The sequence below is a fragment of the Ovis aries genome, chromosome 2, assembly GCF_016772045.2.
Source record: "Ovis aries strain OAR_USU_Benz2616 breed Rambouillet chromosome 2, ARS-UI_Ramb_v3.0, whole genome shotgun sequence".
Taxonomy (NCBI): domain Eukaryota; kingdom Metazoa; phylum Chordata; class Mammalia; order Artiodactyla; family Bovidae; genus Ovis; species Ovis aries.
This window is the reverse complement of record NC_056055.1, coordinates 47,889,548-47,910,279: the sequence shown is the minus strand read 5'-3', so window position 1 is coordinate 47,910,279 and position 20,732 is coordinate 47,889,548. Positions and strand designations below refer to the sequence as shown.

The 20,732-nt window shown below is 35.5% G+C and overlaps 1 protein-coding gene and 1 pseudogene across 4 annotated transcripts in view; one reads left to right on the top strand and one right to left on the bottom strand.

The window, feature by feature from the left end:
* The window catches only part of STX17 (syntaxin 17), a 71,757-nt gene that overhangs the window by 22,684 nt on the left and 28,341 nt on the right, over positions 1-20,732 (top strand). The window lies entirely within an intron of this gene.
* On the bottom strand, positions 805-19,209 carry LOC132659267 (pre-mRNA-splicing factor SLU7-like; annotated as a pseudogene).

Below are 20,732 nucleotides of genomic sequence, written 5' to 3'. Positions count from 1 at the left end.
ATTAGTAGGTTAAAATAATGCTGCTTTGTTGTTTTAATCTGGACTTTTTCTTTCATTGCTTTGAAAGGTGAAACTTTTTATATGTACCTTGGATAGTAAATTTTTTTAAAATGAATTGTCTGTTCATGTCCCTTGCATATATTATGTTGTTGTCTTCTGTCAGAATTCCTTATAATTTTAAGGTAATTGATCTTCTTTTTATAAGACTGATACAGTAATATAGTGTTGTAAATATTATTTGCCAGTTATTGGCTTTTTGATAAATGTTAATTATTTTAAATTAATTTTTGAAATTCATATATTTACATAGTTAAAAGCCAAGTAAAAAGACATAGCACCTACCCTTCTACATCTCCAGGTCCTTCTTTTAAGAAACTACTTTTAATCCTTTTGGCCATGTTCCCTGGTATTTAACTCTTTATTCCTAAATACCATGTGTAGACTGTGATTTCTTAATCAGGTTTAGACATAGCCTCTTCACTTCTTGCTATATGAGGTGCAGATCTAGCTTTCAACCCTACTCTCCTATTTTCTTCCCCATATTTATATTATTATAATTTTTGGTTAAATGAGTGATTGATATCTCATTGTTTTGATTATAAAGACATTGTTTCTTGCTAAGCCAAATAGTGATAAACAGTACAGACTTTTGCTTTGTTTTAATCTAATGACTTTTAGAATGTGTTCAGTGTTTATTTTTAATTGAAATATAGTTGATATACAGTATTATATAAGTTATAGGTATATAACATAGTGATTCACAAGTTTTAAAGGTTATATTCCATTTATAGTTATTATAAAATATTGGCTATATTCCTTGTATTGTACAAGGATACATTTATCCTTGTAGCTTATCTGTTTTCTACGAAGTAGATTGTATCTCTTAGTTGCCTACTCCTATCTTGCCCCACCTCTTTTCCCTGTCCTTAATGGTAATCATCAATTTGTTCTCTATATCTGTGAGTCTGCTTAGGTCTTCTGCACATTTTTTAGTTGGATTGTTTGTCGTTTCTGCTGTTGAGATATACAAGTTGTTTATATACTTTGGGTATAAACCCCTATTGGTCACATCATTAGCACACATTTTCTCCCATCCAGTAGGTTGTCTTTTTGTTTTGCCAGTGGTTTCTTTTGCTGTGCAAAAGCTTTTAAGTTTGATTAGGTCCCATTTGTTTATTTTTGCTTCTATTTCCTTTTCTTTAGGAGACAGATCCAAAAGAAATATTGCTAAGATTTATGTCAGAGTGTTCTGCCTGTGTTTTCTTCTAGAAGCTTTATGGTTTCTGGTCTTACATTTAAGTCTTTAATCCATTTTGAGTTTATTTTTGTATATGGTTTTAGAGAATTTTCTAATTGCATTCTTTTATATGTAACTGTCCTGCCACTACTTACTGAAGAGACGACTTTTTTCCATCGTATATTCTAGCCTCTTTTTGTAGATTTATTGACCTTGAGTAGGTGGATTTATTTCTCAGCTCTATTCTGTGCCACTATCTATGTGTCTGTTTTTGTGCCAATACCATACTGTTTTGATTACTGTAGCTTTGTAGTATAGTCAGAAGTCAGGGAGCATGATTCCTCCAGCTCTGTTCTTTCTCAAGATTGTTTTGGCCATTTAGGATCTTTTTTGTTTCCATACAAACTTAAAAATTATTTGTTCTAGTACTGTGAAAAATGTCCTTGGCATATTGGTAGGGTTTGCATTGAATATATAGATTGCTTTGGGGAGTATGGTCATTTTAAGAATATTAACTCTTCCAATCCATGTACATGGTATATCTTTCTGTCTGTTTGTGTCATCTTCATTTCTTTCATTAGTGTTTTATAGTGTTCCAGGTATAGGTCTTTTACCTCCTTAGGTAGGTTTATTCCTAGATATTTTATTCTTTTTGATGCAGTGGTGAATGGATTATTTACTTAATTACTCTTTCTGATTACTTTGTTGTTAGTATATAGAAATGCAACAGATTTCTGTATATTAATTTTGCATCCTGCAAATTTACTGAATTCATTGAGCTCTAGTAGTTTGCTGGTGGTATGTTTAGGATTTTCTGAGTATCATGTCGCCTGCAAACAGTGACAGTTTTACTACTTTCTTTTCAGTTTGGATTCCTTTTATTTCTTTTTCTCATCTGATTGCTGTGGCTCGAACTTCCAATACTATGTTGAATAAAAGTGCTGAGAGTGGACATTCTTGTCTTGTTTCTGACCTTAGAGGAAATACTTTGTCCTTTTTATTGTTAAGTATGATGTTAACTGTCCTTTTGCTTCTTTTGGAGTTAATAATCTTTTCATTTAAAAAAATTTCCTGTTTTTTGCATATTTTTAGTTAATTTTTTTTATGTTTGTTGTAGCTAATGTTTTATTTTTTTATTATTTAAATTTTTATTTTTACTTTGTTTTACTTTACAATACTGTATTGGGTTTGCCATACATTGACATGAATCCACCACGGGTGTACATGAGTTCCCAAACATGAACCCCCCTCCCACCTCCCACCCCATATCATCTTGCTCCACATCTCTGCCACAATGCTGTCAATATTTTTCATATGCTCAAATATGTCACTTCAATTCTCTATCGTAAAGACTCTCTCCTGAAACCCTTCTTCTGCCATTTCCAATCTGAACTCATTTTCTAGGTTTGTTGCACAGCTGTTGTTCTGGGGCTTCCCTCAGTTGTTCCCGTGTTGGGTTCCTGTTTTTTCTGGATATCACGTCTTCCTCATTTTTGGCTTACTCCATTGTTCTGTTGGAATATATCTTTCAATAGCTCTCAAATAAGGGTACCTTAGAGGTAAAATTTTAGTTTATTATGTGTCTGATAAATACTGTTATTCTCCCCTCACATGTGATTGCTAATTTCAGTAGGTATAGAATTCTCTTTCAGTTTTGAAGGCTTTCTAATTTACTGTTGCTCTTAAAAAGTAAATATCATCTAGTTTCCCATTCTTTGTGTAGGACCAAGTTCTTTTTCCTTTTGGGAACTCTGAAATTTGATAATGTGATATGCTTTGTATTGGACACTTTCAATTTAAAAACTCATGATTTTAGTTCTATGAATTTTTCTTCCCTTTTCATAAAATATATTTTTAAAAAATTTTTTACTTATTTTTGGCTGCACTGGGTCTTCATTGCTGCTCTAGGACTTTCTCTAGTTATGGTAATCAGGGGCTACTCTAGTTGCACTGTGTTGGTTTCTTGTTGCAGTGGCTTCTCTTGTTTTGGAGCATGGGGTTAGGGCATGCAGGCTTCAGTTGTTGCAGCTTGTGGGCTCTAGAGTGCAGGTTCAGTATTTGTGGTGCATGGGCTTAGTTGTCTCACAGCATGTGTGATCTTTCTGGATCAGGGATTAAACCTGTGTTCCCTGCATTGGCAGATGGATTCTTAACCACTGGACCACCAAGGAAGCCCCTGGGAATTTTTCTTACTTGTTGATTATTTATTCCTCTGTGTTTTCTTTTGTCCTCTCTTTTAAAACTATCCTTTTACCACAAGGGTCAGCAAACTATAGCTCACAGGCCAAATCTTGCCTGCTGTGGGCCCCATTTGTTTATGTACTATCTTTGACTGTTTTCATACTACAACAGCAGAATTGAATGGTTGCATCAAGAGATCATATGGCTGGCAAAGCCTAAACTATTTACTGTCCAGTCCTTTGCAGAAAAAGTTTGCTGATCTCTATTCAGTTGAATGGAAGACTCTTGGATTGCTTTTCTAATTTTCTGTTCTCTTTTCTGAGAGATTTCCTCAGCTTTATTTTCAATTCTTTCTACTGAATTATTTGTTTCTACTATTATGACATTTATTTCCCAAGAACTTTTTCTTATTATTTTTTATGGCATTTTACCTTTGGTCATAACAATTCTTTATGCTTTTCTGAGACATTAAAGAGCTTATTGCTTGTCTCCTGGTGGACTTCACTTAAATTTTCTTTGATAGGCTGGCATTTTCCTAGGAGCAACCTCCAAGTATCAGTGTCTGGAGGTTGTTGTGGTTTAGTTTTCTGAAGAAGAATCCTTGTTTTCCTCCTAGGGTAAGTATGCACTTATTTCCTAGTTACAGAAGCAGCGTAGGTGAATTCTGCTGTGCTTCCATTGTTCAGTCATGTGAGTCCTGCCCCCTCTCTATTTTAGCCCTGTGCCAAATGTTTCTGAATTTGAAGTCTCACCAAAAAAGGCATCTTTAGTCCTCTTACATTTCAAGAAAGGTTACTATGGCTGCAGTATACTCAGTAGATTGGGATAGAATATAATCAGTGCAAGAGATTATTTAGGAGTGGTTACAGAAATGGTGAAGGTATAGAAAAAAAGATTGATTTGAGACTTAGGTGGAAATTTGACTTGCCTTTCATATATATGTATTTTATCAGTATTTCTTGTTGCCTAGATTATAGCCCTAATATCAGTGACTATGTCTCCACTAATTGTATATCTCAGAATGCCAGCTGCTCAGCAAGATTCAGAGTTTATGGAATGGTACTGTGTATGTTAATGTCAATGAGATTATTATGACTTTTGTTTCTTACCATCTTCACTGTTTAACATGTTATTGAAAATCACTTATGACTTTCTTGAGACAGTGGTAGGGTCAAAGTGTTTGTTTAGTGATTTTTTAAAACTATATATGTATATTTACATTATTGATCTCCATCTGGCATAGAAGTTTTATGTGTACCATTAAAATAATGAGATTGAAACTGTTTTTAGATGTAGGTATTGGCTTAGTTTTATTCGTATATGCCTTGAATTTTTTGTATAGGCTTGTTCTTTGCTAGTTTGTGTAAAACATTTTTAGATAAACAATTTCATGAACAGTTACTATGAATTTTCAAGATTTATCATTATTAGATTTGTACAGTAAGAACTGTCCTTTTACTTTTGTTACAATGTCTTTGTTGAAAAGGAGCTCTTAATTTAAATGTGTCAGTCTTTATTTATCAGTCTTTTCCCTTGTGGTTCATGCTTTTGCTGTCTTGTTTAGGGAATGTTCTATGTCCTAAGATCAAGAAGATATTTCCCTATATTTTCTATTGAATATTTTAAATATTTTGCTTTTAACATTTAAGTTGTTAATCCACCTGGTATGAGGTAGGTATAAGTAAAATATTATCCCATTTGGAAAACCAGTTGTCTTTCATTATTAACAGATTTCTGCAGTGTTACTTACATATTGCAGTTCCATATATGCATGAGTCTGTCTCTGGTCTTTCTCTTCTATTTGTCTATTTCTCCATCAAAGTCCACACTATGTTAAGACAGCCTTCTTATAAGGCTTGATATCTAGTAGGACAATACGGTTACCTTATTTTTCCTTCCCAGGAGTGTTTTGGCTATACTTGGCCATTTGGTAATCCATATAAAATTTGGGATCTGCTTTTCAAAGTTTATACACAATCTTGTTGGAAATATGGGAATCACATTAGATTTGTTCATCTATTTAGAGAAAATTGACATTTACAATGTCCAGTTTTCCTACCTATGAATATATGATATTCTTGCACTTGTTTACAACTTCTTTATTATATGTGTATCATTATAGTTTTATGCATAAGATTGTGGTAGATTGTACAATCTATCAAGATATCTACCAAGGTTTTTATCATCCTACATGGTCTTCTACAATATGGCCTTGTTACTCCCCACCAACAGGTGGAGTCTCATTCCCCTCCCTTTGAATCTGAGCTGAGGCAGAAGTAATGCCACTAGACCTCTGAGGCTAGGTTAGAAAAAGCCAAATAGCTCCCAGTGGTTCTCTGAGGATGCTTGCACTGGAGGAAATTAGCCATATGCGAAACATCCAAATATCTGAAGACCTCCATGCAGGAGATATCCACAGCCACAACTGAGCTCTTAGGAATTTCCAGCCTCAAGTGCTAGCCACATGAATGAGCCATCTTGGACATCAGTGCAGTTGAGCCTTCAAATGAATACAACTTCAGCCAGTGCCTGACTTAATTACATGAGGGACCCCAGGGAAGAACTCTTCAGCTGATTTCTTCAATGTCTGGTCTGCAAAGTCATTAGCAAAATTAAGTGGTGGTTTTAGGCAGGAGGAATTTGAAGGAATTTGTTGTGCAGCAACAAATGACTGGAATACAGGACTTACACTTAATTTTGTCTATTTCAATCTACTTCATTAATTTGTTCTTAAATACTTTATTGTTTTAGGATGTGTCTTTGTGTTTGAGGAAGGTGTGAAACATTGTCCTTTTAAATTATGTTTTCTAACTTTTGGTAGTATATATAGAAATATAGTTAATTTTCATAGATAGACCTTATGGCCAATTATATTAAATAATAATTTAAAGCTTTAGGAAAAGAAGTATCATAAGTCAGTATGTGACTAATTGTCAAATATATTCTGGAGACCAGTAAGCGATAGAATGTCAGCTATTTGGGTGCTGGATAAGGGCAATATTATTCTCCTTTTTCGGATTAAAGAAGGCTGGAGAACAGAGAAACTGGTGTTCGTCTAAAGCACCAGACTGTCATAAGTTGAAGGAAAGGGGAATTATTTTTAATATTAACTCAGGTAGATAGACTAATCCAGGAATCTTAGGAATACTGCACTTAATACATAGACAGTAGGTCTTCATTAGATATTTGTTGAGTAAATGAATGGAGGCCCTTTTCTCCTTTGGTTTTTATTCCTTTTGGTGGTTCATGTAATATATTTTAAGCTATATGTAATCTTTTTGGTGCCTTTTGATATTGAAATATGTGTAAAGTCATTAACTACTATTAATACCTTAATGTAATAGTTAGGTAATACAAGCAAGGGATAGTCCAGATCTATTTTAATTAAATAGTTATGGCTTTGGGGTCCTTAATAATAAATTGTATGACATCTAGAATGTGTTTACTCTAAGTTGTTTAAATGTTTCCCAGTGGACTTGTGCTTTATGTTTGTAAAGAAATCAGATTAATTATTATGATACCAAATGTTTTCTGCTGTGTACAATTTGCTCTCAAAATTACATGTTGTAAAAACACATTAGAAATCCTTAAATCAATATTTAACAAAGGCAAATATATGCATAGCCTCTCTTGTTTTAATCATTACATACATAATTAGCCATTTTTCAGAATTTTAATTAACTCAGAATGATTACTTTTTACAATTATCAGAATAGATAAGTATACATTTAAATATATCTTTTAATCTATAGACAGAAATTTCAGGATATTTCTGGAAGAAGGGAAAAAGCCATAACTAGTTACTAAATTTAGATGCAGAACTAGAAAGAAAGAGGTGTCACCTTTACTTTACTGAAAATTTGGCCATAGTTTGCAGTGTACTACTACTTGCTTACTGCAAAATGTTTTAATTACTGAGTTGGTATACTTTAAAAAAAAAAACTTATTTCCTTGATTATAGTACCATTTATCAAACTTGATAGTTTTGCATATTTTCAGAACTTGGCATACTGTTGTTTATTTTTAGGAGATTATTGGGAGAACCTGATTATTAGGAGAACAGAAACACTTGAACATTTACTATGTCCTAGATAACCATTCCAGGGCTTCTCTGGTGGCTCAGCAGTAAAGAATCCGTCTGTAATGCAGGAGACGCAGGTTCGATCCCTAGGTTGGAAAGATCCCTTGGAGAAGGAAATGGCAACTCACTCCAGTATTCTTGCCTGGGAAATCCCATGGACAGAGGAGCCTGGCGGGCTACAGTCCATGCAGTTACAAGACATGACTTAGCCACTAAACTACCACCACAGATACTATTCAAGCCACTGGAGATACAGCTGTGAGCAAAACAGAAGAAAATTCTTTTCTCATTAAACTTATATGTTGGGGGTAGGAATGAAGAAAACAGACATATTTTTAAAATAAATATTTAGATGATTATAAGTACCTTGAAATGAAAGCAAAAGCTGGTTAAAAGGAACAAAGAATTGCTGGAGATGATGAGTGTTCTTTTGTATAAAGGATGGTTGTGGAAGGTTTCTAATGACATTTGAGCTGAGACCTGGAGGAAGTAAAGGCATAAGGGAAACCCAGTGTGAAGACTCTGAGGTGAGAGGATGTGTGGCATATTCAGGGAGTAATAAGGAGGTTAGTGTGGTTGATGTGAGCCCAAGAGATGAGGTCAGAGAGATCAGCTGTCTCTAATTAGGGAAGGCCTTGCAGGATGTGGTAACTTAAAGTTTTGAGCATATGATAATGTGATATGATTTAAAAGAGCACCTTGCCTATTATGAGAAGGATAGATTCTGTGGGAGCAAGGTTTGAAGCAAGAATGCCAGATAGGTGGCTAATTTAATAATCAGGGTACTATGGGTCTGCTTTTTAGCAGAAACACTCATGTATAGACAATTTGTGTAGAATGTCAGAGGCCTGGTATGTTAATTTTTACATACTTTCTGTAGCCCTGGGAAAGGTTCTGGACTTAAAAGCTTGACAGAGGAATAAGGGACTATCTTGATAACAAATTTAACATTGAAATACCATTTTGAGAAGTTACACACACTTCAAATATACAAAAATGTAGGAAAGGAAATAACGAAAATATAACATTTATGTACTCATCACTTAACTTTGTCAACTCTTAACATTTTGCCCAATTTCTTCCCATTTTTTTTGGAAAGAAAAATTTAGAAATACCACTGTAAGTCAGTTGTGTACCCTTCCTTGATTCCATTTACTTTGTTCCTGTCTGCATCTGAAGGAAATCTTTTCCCTTGTTTTAAGTATTTGCCATTTTTCTGCATATAACTGTATATAAATACCTGGAGAAGGAAATGGCAACCCGTTCCAGTATTCTTGCCTGGAAAAATCCCATGGACAGAGGAGCCTGGAGGGCTGCAGTCCATGGGGTTACAGAGAGTTGGACACAACTGAGCACTTGTCAGCAGCATATATAAATAATATATGATATTGTTTTTGCTTTTGTTTCTGCTTTTTTTCCCAAACAGCTTTCTTGAGGTATAATTGACATTTGATAAAGTATACAATTTGATAAATTTTGATATATGTACACACCGTGAGACCATCACCGCAATCAAGATACCATGAACCCTTCACCACAGTCCAGATAACAAAAATATATCCATTGCTCCCAAAAGTTTCCTTATACCCCCCTGGTAACCCTCTTTCTGACTTCCTCTTCATCCTCCCACATGCACATACACTCCTACTACCCGAGCAACCACTGACCTGCTTTCTGTCACTATGCATTAGTTTGAATTTTCTAGAATGTTCTATAAATAGAAACATATAGTATATACTTCTTCTTTGTCTGGTTTCTTTCACTTTCACTTTGCATGTATATTTTGAAGTTCATCCATGTTGTGTTGTGTATCAGTACTTCACCACTTTTGTTTTTATTTTCAATTATATATCTTTATTAACAAAAGATAAATAAAATACAAAATAGACACTAATATCAGATTTTATGTTGAACCAGCCTATGTTAAGGTAGGAATATGAAAACATAAAATTTGACATTCTTAAAGTAGGTAAGAATTAGATCTGTTTGCATCACTGTTTTAATTTCATACTGGTCTGAATTTAGATTCAATGTATATCCACAGTACTTGACAGTTTGATTTAGTTTCTTTCCCATCAGCAGTATTTCTGAGATGTTAACTTAATGCAATATTCTAGTGGGTTTTGGTAGTTTGGAAAAGCCAGTGAACTGTTCAAAGTCAATGTACTTGTGTCAGGGGTTTTAAACAGGCTGTTTTCACTGATCCCATGCTGTCAGTATTATCTTCACAATGTTATTAGAAGAAGCTAAAAAATCATGTCATTTTCAGTTACTAATAACCCTACAGGCTATACTTGTAATATTTTGAAGAAACCTTCAACTTCAGGTTTCACTTTTTGCAAATTTTACCAAAAGACCCCTGCTGGCTATAAAGATTAGGTACAACAGATACTCTACAATCTTTAAAAACTCTAATATTCATGATTGTTATATAAAGGCAGTCACAATTAAAATAGCAATTTGTATCACAAAGCATATCCCCTGTGATAAAGGAGAGGATTTCGGTGTCTGAATACCTCCATCCAGAATTGTAAAAGACCTAGGACTGATCAGTCAACACTGACTCAAGGGTGAAAAACTTTTTTTCCCCATTCAAAGGCTAACACATTTAGTTCTGAGTATAAGATACAAGGAAATGTTTTGAAAATCAAAATTTTTATAACCAAGTGGAAAACAAAATTATTACTACACAGATTGACATGAGGGATGAAGTTGTTCACATGTTCTACAGATTTCCTTCCGGTAACCCAACGCCCAAGATAGGTTATCAGCTTCAGATCAGAAAAATCTGAGAAGGCAAAAAGAAATGATTATCAAATAACTACAGTTATAGTTACTACTAATTAAAAAAAAATGAAGTCCTTGTTTCAAGAAAGAGTAACTAATTGCCTTCACAGTGAGTCCTAACACTACATAAAGGGCCATAAAAACTGAGGAAATAAAGTTTGAAACAATAAATAAATGTTGAGAAGATATTTGTGATATGTGGAGAACTAAGACTGTTACCCACATCACTAATATAAAATCTCAAATAAAATCTTAATCTGCACTTAATGTACCATTTTATTTCTTCTTCTTTTTTCTTCACTGTGTAAAGGAAGGAATTTACTATGAGACTTCTGGATGCTTTATTAAAGTCAGGCAGTCTCCTTGCTTCCTGACTTTAACGAGAATAGATATGGGTTTTTCCATCGATAATCAACAGCAAGAATCTAAAAGAATGTATCAGCAGAGTCTATCTTGGGTCACCGTCAGTGACGAGTTAGTACTGTCCAAGGAAGGAGGCCATGGGGTCATCTGGCCTCTGACGTTTCATTCTGTAGGCCTCCATTTCCTCTTCAGTGGTTCCTGAGTTTCATATATGCTGTTGTAAGGTCGCTTCCTCTCATCAATCTGCATGATCTCCTTGACGTGAAGAAGACGGGCCACTTCTGCATTCAGTGCCTTTTTTTTTCTTCTTTTTCTCCTCTTTTAGTTTTTCCTGATGCATCTCCATGAGGGTTTGAGGGTTTTTTCACAGATTCTTCTCCAGTTGCATCATTTATAATGCATTCCTCTGAATTAGCAGTCTCATTCCCAGCTTCTACAGTACAATAGTAATACTTGAAAAAAGAATGACAGCATTTGTATCCCCATCGGCCTTCTTTCCAGTAAGATCCCCAGATATGTGTATGATTGTTGATCTTCAGATCTTCCTCGTACTTGGAGCAGATGACAGCCACTCCTGGCCTTTGATGACTGTCCAATATCTTGAGTATTCCACATAGTTTTCAGTCTGAGCTAAAGGCAGTTTGGCTGGAGGAGCATCCAAGCGTTCTTGCCTGCCGTACTTTTCCAGGATGCTTTCTTTCTGCTGTTTTTTGAAGTCTTCTTTCTTGACTTTGAAGGACTCATACAGTAGCTCTAGTTTTGTAGGATCTGCCTGTAGATGCACTTCACACCCCTTGTCATAGGCTTCCCAAGCAAACAGTTGAGTATGAGCCATTGAAATGGTATCACCTGTGTATCTAATGAAGTTATCCCCTGCATAGATGACTTCATCTGGATTCTTTCCTGCATTTACATAGGGATTCTCTTTCATTGCTCCAGTTTTGGGATCATAGTAAGCAGAATTTGGATCTAAATTCCACAAATATTTTACAGTATATTCTTGAATCCTGAGATTACGACAGTAATTCATCTCTTAGAGTCAAAATTCTGTCCAGGCATGTCAATATCATCTGCATATTTATCTTCATCCTCATCTTCACTGTTATGATCTTTTTCCATCTGAGAATTCATTTCTTCTTCTCCCCACTGATGTTTTAGAGAATTAGCCTGTTCCACTAATTTTCCTGAGGCTAATTCTTCTTAGAGTTTTTGGGCTTTCAGTGTTTGCTTTGCTAGGTCTACTTTGGCTTCAGTTCAGTTCAGTTCAGTTGCTCAGTTGTGTCCAACTCTTTGCAACCCCACGAACCACAGCATGCCAGGCCTCCTTGTCTATCACCAACTCCCAGAGTCTACCCAAACCCATGTCCATTGAGTCGGTGATGCCATCCAGCCCTCTCATCCTCTATCGTCCCCTTTTCCTCCTGCCCCCAAACCCTCCCAGCATCAGAGTCTTTCCCAATGAGTCAACTCTTCGCATGATGTGGCCAAAGTATTGGAGTTTCAGCTTCAGCATCAGTCCTTCCAATGAATACCCAGGACTGATCTCCTTTAGAATGGACTGGTTGGATCTCCTTGCAGTCCAAGGGACTCTCAAGAGTCTTCTCCCACACCACAGTTCAAAAGCATCAATTCTTCAGCACTCAGGTTTCTTCACAGTCCAACTCTCACATCCATACATGACCACTGGAAAAACCATAGCCTTGACTAGATGGACCTTTGTTGGCAAAGTAATATCCCTGCTTTTCAATATGCTATCTAGGTTGGTCATAACTTTCCTTCCAAGGAGTAAGGGTCTTTTAATTTCATGGCTACCGTCACCATCTGCAGTGATTTTGGAGCCTCCCCAAAATAAACTCTTCTCCAATTTTCATATATCTGGATTGTAGCCATTCCACCGATCCTTCTTCCCATCGTAGTCAAACATCAGCTGAGGCTGGACATGTTCATCTGGAGTTATATTAGTCTCTGTAAATTTTGCTCCAACTCACCTAGGTCTCTCAAAACAGTCTTTCTTTTTGTGTGTCATGGCTCTACAGTTTTCACATGCTCCTTTTTGATATTTAGTAGTTATGGAATTCTCTTTTACACCCCTCTTTTACCATTCTCCAGATGGGCCTATACTGCTTTTGTTTCTCTGGCTGTGGTCTCTGGTGCTTTAAAGTAGGCATTTTTGATGGATCAACATACCATGGCACTGAAGAAATATACTGAGGAATATGAGGATTGATGTCTTTTCCTTCTTCATCAACTTCTGCAGGGGCATTGCCCAGTTTTCACTGTTCTTCTAGATCCTTTTTCTTTCTGCAGTCCTCTTTAGTCATCTTCTTTGGTTTCTCCAAACTCATTTCCTTGGGCCGTGACAAGGGGGCCACATTGGCTGTATCACAGCCGCAGCTGACATGGTTATCTGGCCTCCTGGTCCCAACGCTGCTGACCTTATGACAGCTCGACACGAATAAACTTCACCACTTTTTATTATTGAGTAGATACTATATTTTATGAATCTACCACAGTCTGTTTATCTATTCATCTGTTGATGGACATTTGGGTATTTCTAGTTTTTGTCTACTACAAATAAGTCTGCTATGAATGTTTGGATATAAGACTTTGTATGTACAAAGAATTTCGTTTCTCTTGGATAAATACTTATGAATAGAATGACTGGGCCATATTCTTTACCTTTTTAAGAATTGCCAAGTTGTTTTCCAAAATAATTGTAGCATTTTAAACTCCTGCCAGTTCCTTCATATGCTTGCTAACACTTGTTATGGTTAACCTTTTAATTTTAGCCTCTTTTTATAAGTCTGTAGTGGAATCTTATTGTCATTTTAATTTCATTTGACTAATGATGTTTACATTGTAAATTTCTTAAGTAGTAGAATCTTACTTGAAGATAAACTATACTCAGTATACTATAAACCCTAAAATAACAAAGTTATAGCTAGCAAGACAAGAAAGAAGATAAATGGAATGAAATATACTTAGTTAATTCAGTACGTCTAGTCAAGGCTATGGTTTTTCCAGTGGTCATGTATGGATGTGAGAGTTGAGCTATAAAGAAAGCTGGGTGCCGAAGAATTGATGCTTTTGAACTGTGGTGTGGGAGAAGACTCTTGAGAGTCCCTTGGACTGCAAGGAGATCCAACCAGTCCATCCTAAAGGAGATCAGTCCTGGGTGTTTATTGGAAGGACTGATGTTGAAGCTGAAACTCCAATACTTTGGCTACCTGATGCCAAGAACTGACTCATTGGAAAAGACCCTGATGCTGGGAAAGATTGACGGCAGGAGGAGACGGGGATGACAGAGGATGAGACGGCTGGATGGCATCACTGACTCGATGGACATGGGTTTGGGTGAACTCCGGGAGTTGGTGATGGACAAGGAGGCCTGGTGTCAGACACAACTGAGTGACTGAACTGAACTGACTCAAGGAGTCAGACACAACTGAGTGACTGAACTGAATTCAATACAAAACATAAACTGAATCTCCATACTGTTCTCCATAGTGGCTGCGCCAATTTACATTCCCACTAACAGTGTAGGCAAGTTCTCTTTTCTCCACATCCTCTCTAGCATTTAATGTTTGTAGATTTTTAAATAATGGCCTCCCCTCCCAGTCTTTATGCTGCTGTTGTCATATATTTTACTTATACTGATACATGTGTTATTTATTTCATAATGTTTAAACAGTTATCTTTTTCAAGTGATTTAGATATTAAGTGGGAGTGGGGAATCTTATTTATTTACTTCTGTTATTTCCATTTTTTGTGTGCTTAATGCCTTTATGTAAACCCATATTTTTATTTAATTTTTTATTTTTTTTATATAAATTTATTTAGTTGGAGGCTAATTACTTTAAAATATTGTATTGGTTTTGCCATATATCAACATGAATCCGCCACAGGTGTACATGTGTTCCCCATCCTGAACCCCCCTCCCACCTCCCTCCCCATACCATCCCTCTGGGTCATCCCAGTGCACCAGCCCCGAGCATCCTGTATCATGCATCAAGCCTGGACTGGCGATTCGTTTCACATATGATATTATACATGTTTCAGTACCATTCTCCCAAATCATCCCACCCTCGTCCTCTCCCACAGAGTCCAAAAGACTGTTCTATACATCTGTGTCTCCTTTGCTGTCTCTCATACAGGGTTATCGTTACCATTTTTCTAAATTCCATATATATGCGTTAGTATACCGTATTGGTGTTTTTCTTTCTGGCTTACTTCACTCTGTATAATAGACTCCAGTTTCGTCCACCTCATTAGAACTGATCCAAATGTATTCTTTTTCATGGCTGAGTAATACTCCATTGCATATATGTACCACAGCTTTCTTGTCCATTCATCTGCTGATGGACATCTAGGTTGCTTCCATGTCCTGGCTATTACATACAGTGCTGCAATGAACATTGGGGTACATGTGTCTCTTTCAATTCTTGTTTCCTTGGTGTATATGCCCAGCAGTGGGATTGCTGGGTCATAAAGCAGTTCTATTTCCAGTTTTCTAAGGAATCTCCACCCTGTTCTCCATAGTGGCTGTACTAGTTTGCATTCCCACCAACAGTGTAAGAGGGTTCCCTTTTCTCCACACCCTCTCCAGCATTTATTGGTTGTAGACTTTTGGATCGCAGACATTCTGACTAGAGTGAAATGGTACATCATTGTGGTTTTGATTTGCATTTCTCTGATAATGAGTGATGTTGAGCATCTTTTCATGTGTTTTTTAGGCCTCTGTATGTCTTCTTTGGAGAAATGTCTGTTTAGGTCTTTGGCCCATTTTTTGATTGGGTCATTTATTTTTCTGGAATTGAGCTGCAGGAGTTGCTTGTATATTTTTGAGATTAATTCTTTGTCAGTTGCTTCATTTGCTATTATTTTCTCCCATTCTGAAGGCTGTCTTTTCACCTTGCTTATAGTTTCCTTTGTTGTGCAGAAGCTTTTAATTTTAATTTGGTCCCATTTGTTTATTTTTGCTTTTGTTTCCATAATTCTGGGAGGTGGGTCATAGAGGATCCTGCTGTGATTTATGTCGGAGAGTGTTTTGCCTATGTTCTCCTCTAGGAGTTTTGTGTTTTACATTTAGATCTTTAATCCATTTTGAGTTTACTTTTATGTATGGTGTTAGAAAGTGATCTAGTTTCATTCTTTTACAAGTGGTTGACCAGTTTTCCCAGCACTGCTTGTTAAAGAGTTTGTCTTTTCTCCATTGTATATTCTTGCCTCCGTTGTCAAAGATAAGGTGTCCATAGGTATGTGGATTTATCTCTGGGCTTTCTATGTTGTTCCATTGATCTATATTTCTGTTTTTGTGCCAGTACCATACTGTCTTGATGACTGTGGCTTTGTAGTAGAGCCTGAAGTCAGGCAGGTTGATTCCTCCAGTTCCATTCTTCTTTCTCAAGATTGCTTTGGCTATTCGAGTTTTTTTTTGTATTTCCATACAAATTGTAAAATTATTTGTTCCTGCTCTGTGAAAAATACCATTGGTAGCTTGATAGGGATTGCATTGAATCTACAGATTGCTTTGGGTAGTATACTCATTTTCACTATATTGATTCTTCTGATCCATGAACATGGTATATTTCTCCATCTATTAGTGTCTTCTTTGATTTCTTTCACCAGTGTTTTATAGTTTTCTATATATAGGTCTTTTGTTTCTTTAGGTAGATATATTGCTAAGTATTTTACTCATTTCATTGCAATGATGAATGGAATTGTTTCCTTAATTTCTCTTTCTATTTTCTCATTATTAGTGTATAGGAATGCAAGGGATTTCTGTGTGTTGATTTTATATCCTGCAACTTTACTATATTCATTGATTAGCTCTAGTAATTCTCTGGTGGAGTCTTTAGGGTTTTCTGTGTAGAATATCATGTCATCTGCAAACAGTGAGAGTTTTACTTCTTCTTTTCCAATCTGGATTCCTTTTATTTCTTTTTCTGCTCTGATTGCTGTGGCCAAAACTGAACCCATATTTTTATATGGTATAATTTTCCTTTTGCCTGAAAGGCTTCCTTTAACATTTTTTAGAGTGCAGTTTTGCTGTTGTTAAATTCCTTTGTGTATGTATCTGAAGAGTCTTCATCTGGCCTTTGTTTTCAAAAGGAATTTTGCTGTATATAGAATTCTGCATTGTGTTTTTCCTTCAGTACTTCAGAGATGTTGTTCAACTGTCTTTTCAGTTGCATTGTTTCCAATGAGAAATCTGCTTTATTTTTATCTTTATTCCTATATATGTAATATGTGTCTTTTCTCTCGGTACTTTTACAGCATTCATTTTATCAGTGGTTTTGAGCACTTTGATTATAATGAGCCTTGGTAGAGTTTTCTTCATTTTTCTTGTGCTTCAAATTTGTTGAGCTTCTTGCATCTCCTCATTTATTGTTTGCATCAAATTTGGAAATTTTTTTGGCCATTATGTCTTAAAATTGTTTTCTATCCCTTCCTATCTCTGATCTCCTTCAGGGACTCTAATTATATATATACTATGCTACTTGAAGTTAGCTCACAGCTCACTGATGCTCTTTTAAATTTTTTGCATCCTCTTTTCTCTGTGTGTTTCATTTTATATATTTTCTATTTCTATGCCTTCATGTTCACTAGTATTATCAGCAGCCATGTCTAATCTACTATTAATCCATTGTGTATTTTTCATCTCTTCTTATAATTTTCTACTCTAGAATTTTGATTTGGGTTTAATATCTTCCATTTCTCTACTTTTTAAACATATGCATACAATTATAATACTTTTTATATGCTTCTCTGCTAATTGTAATTTCTGGATCCATTTCACCTGATTATTATCTTCTTTATTGGCCATATTTTTCTTCCTCTTTGTATATATAGTAGTCTTTGCTTGGGTTACCTTTGTATGACTAGATGCTAGATAATTTTATATTCCTGTAACTCTTCTGAGCTTTGTTATAGCACATAGTTAGGTTACTTGGAAAGAGTTTGATCCTTTTGGATCAAAATGATCCTTACTTTATGATCTATTATAAGCTTGATTGGAACAACGCTTGGTCTAGGGCTACTTATTTTCCCATGACTGAAGTAAAAACCTTTTTGAGTATTCTACCCAATGCCCCATGAATTAAAGAGTTTTTCCAGTTTATCTGGTGGGACACTTTCCAGCTTTGAATGAGTGCCGAGCACTGTTCCTTCCAATCTTTTTAGATGGTATTTTTCTCCAGCCTTGGATGGTTTTCCCACATACATGTTCTAATCAGTTCTTTGCCAAATGCTTGAGGGTTACCCTTCTTCATATCTCCAGCATTCTTTTTCTGTACAGCTCTTTCCTCTTCAGTACTCTGTTCGACAAACTCTGCAGAGACAGAAGTCTATCTGTTGTTATGTTTTGAAACTGCAGGTATTGGGGTTGACCAAACCAGAAGAATAGGTTTAATGGTTTTATTCTTTGGAATAAGAAATCATTAAGAATAAGAAAGATCTTGTGATCAAATTTTGAAACTAAGTGAAAACTTGAAATTGTTACTACTCTAATAATTCAATGAAGAACATTAACTTGGCTTTTATAAGAACTTGATCAGCAGTGATGATGCAGAGCTTGTTGAGAACACGAATTTCTGGGACTCACTTTAAAGATTCCGATTCAGTAGATGTCAGACCACATTTGGAAAGAAACTGCTCTACAGAGAGTCTGTCCCAGTTCCATAGGTAGCATAAATACAAAGAAAGTCAGGCATGGAACTGGTAGAAGTAAAATATGGCTTTCATGATTTTATTACTACTAGGAGAAATACAGGATACTTGAGCTACTTTTTAATTTTTTAAGGAAAAATTACAAGGGAAAAGTAGTAGAAAAGAGAGGGAATGAGGAAGATATAGGGAGAAATGAGGATAGTAGATAAAAGCTAGGAAAAAAAGAAAAGATTAGACAGAAGCAAGGCCAGGTATCTTAAGGGAGAGAAAGAAGAGTAGACACTAAAATGAATGCAATTAGGAGATAAATTCTTTTTAGGTTATTATGAGTTTAGAGGAATTTAAACTTAAATTTTGACTTGAAATATTTGTGAGCTGATTAGTCAGGATTTAGGATTCCTGCCTGCCTCCCCCCTTTTTAAAAAATACATTTGGTATCTATGCTTCTACTCTGATTGGAATAGGTACTATAGAACCTCAGGGAGGAAATTAAATCTGAGGCACCATTGCTTGTAAGATAGACCAGTATTTTCCTCTAAGAGGCATAAAGTGCTGCCAGTTAAATACACTTAAAAAAAAAAAATCTCTTTTTAAGATATATTCCAGTTTCAGAGATGTTGGAAAGATGTGCCCTAAAATTGATGAAATACAGTATTTCCACTCTACCTTTATCTTTTTCTGATTTATTTTCTTTTTTAATATTAGTCATCAAGAATGGCTCAAATCTCACCTCTGTCATGAAGCCTGTGTAGATCCTTACAGTGAGATGTTTCAGGTTTCCTTTGAGCATGTTTCTTATGCCCCTTTCAGTTTTGAATATTCTTCTTAATGGAGAATCAAAAGCAAAATAGGAGTTAAGTAGTTCTTCTTTCTCTGTATCATCTGCTAACATTATACCATCTGCCCCAAGCAGTAGGCCTAAACCTTCTTTCTTGTTCCTCTTGCTCTACATGTTTTTTAAGTCTTTTTTATCATTCTTAACATTTTTCACCAGCCTCCGCTCATTCTGGGCTCTTACATACATCTTCTTCTCCTTTCACATCACTCTTTTGTGTTCATCCTTATTCACATGCCTTTCTTTTCCTTCTTTTTTTTTTTTAAACGACTGTCTTAAAATTATGAACTTACAGCACACTTTACCCAGTCATACTGGATTTTTAAAGATATCCGTCCCCCTTAACATTTTCCCTTCACCCATAGTAACAGAATTCTTAAAGTCTGACACTGTATTTTTGGCTGGGGATATAACATTGAACATATTCTATAGAAGAGGGAGAATATGTCATAGGCAAATGCTCATTAGCTGCAGAAACTTCTTAAAGCTTCTCCAAACTAATATTACCTAATGTACTTCTGTGAACCATGTAGCGTTTAACCAAGCTTTGTAACTAGTGTAGAAAAGAATCACACAGCCAAGAGCCATGTAGTGAACAATACTGTTCCAAGGCTTGAGAACTGGACCTAATCCTAATTCTGCCACTGTGTTCAACTGGACTCTGGTTTCCGTACTGTAAAATTGTGAGGTTGAATGGATGATCTTATAAGCCCCTTAGGGTTCTATGATTTTTACATATAAAATGCTTAATATCATATATCTTTAGTTTTTCCAGTTCACATTGGAATGGTAAGAATGGATATAAAAGAAATATAAAGTCATGATAGGATAGAGGTACAACTTTTTGATTCACCCAGAAAATCTTACAAGATGCTTTAGTGTAGCTAAACTTTTTTTTTTTCAGAATTGGCTTTAATATAGTGCAATAGATACTTTAGATTGTATTAAGGTGCCATATAGCTAGGAATTATGTTTATAGTTTAATGGAAAGGTTGCTGACTTATAAGAATACCTGGGTTTTAACCTCAGCTTTGCTGGTAGATAATTAAATCCTGAACAAATTTTGTTTTGATTTCTGTGTGTAATAATGTGAAATGTAATTATATGGACTATATCACCCCACTGAAAGTAGGCACTTGAAACATTAAAGGAATCAATACTTTTTGTTCTGTTTACTGTGCAGAATTTGCATTTGTGTCTGTGAAAGTACATTAGGGGAAAATAATTTAAAATATATGAACAGAGATCTGCAGTTTTAAAATAGGCATCATTTATATATATAATTCCAGTATTCTTGCCTGGGAAATTCTGTGGACAGAGGAGCCTGGCAGGCTATAGTCCATGGAGTTGCAAAGACTCAGGCACAATTGAGCTACTGAGCACACATGCACAAATAGATCATTCTTACAAGTTCTGTTTAATTGTAAAAGAAAAATTGGATTTTATGTTTTCCAAGTATAGACCATTGAAAAAGATTAAAAGCTCCCTGGTTTATTTTATGAAGGTAGCACAGCCTGTTAGAGTGAGTTTAAACCTAGTGAAGGTAGCACTTACCTGTTAGAGTAAGTTTAAACCTAGTG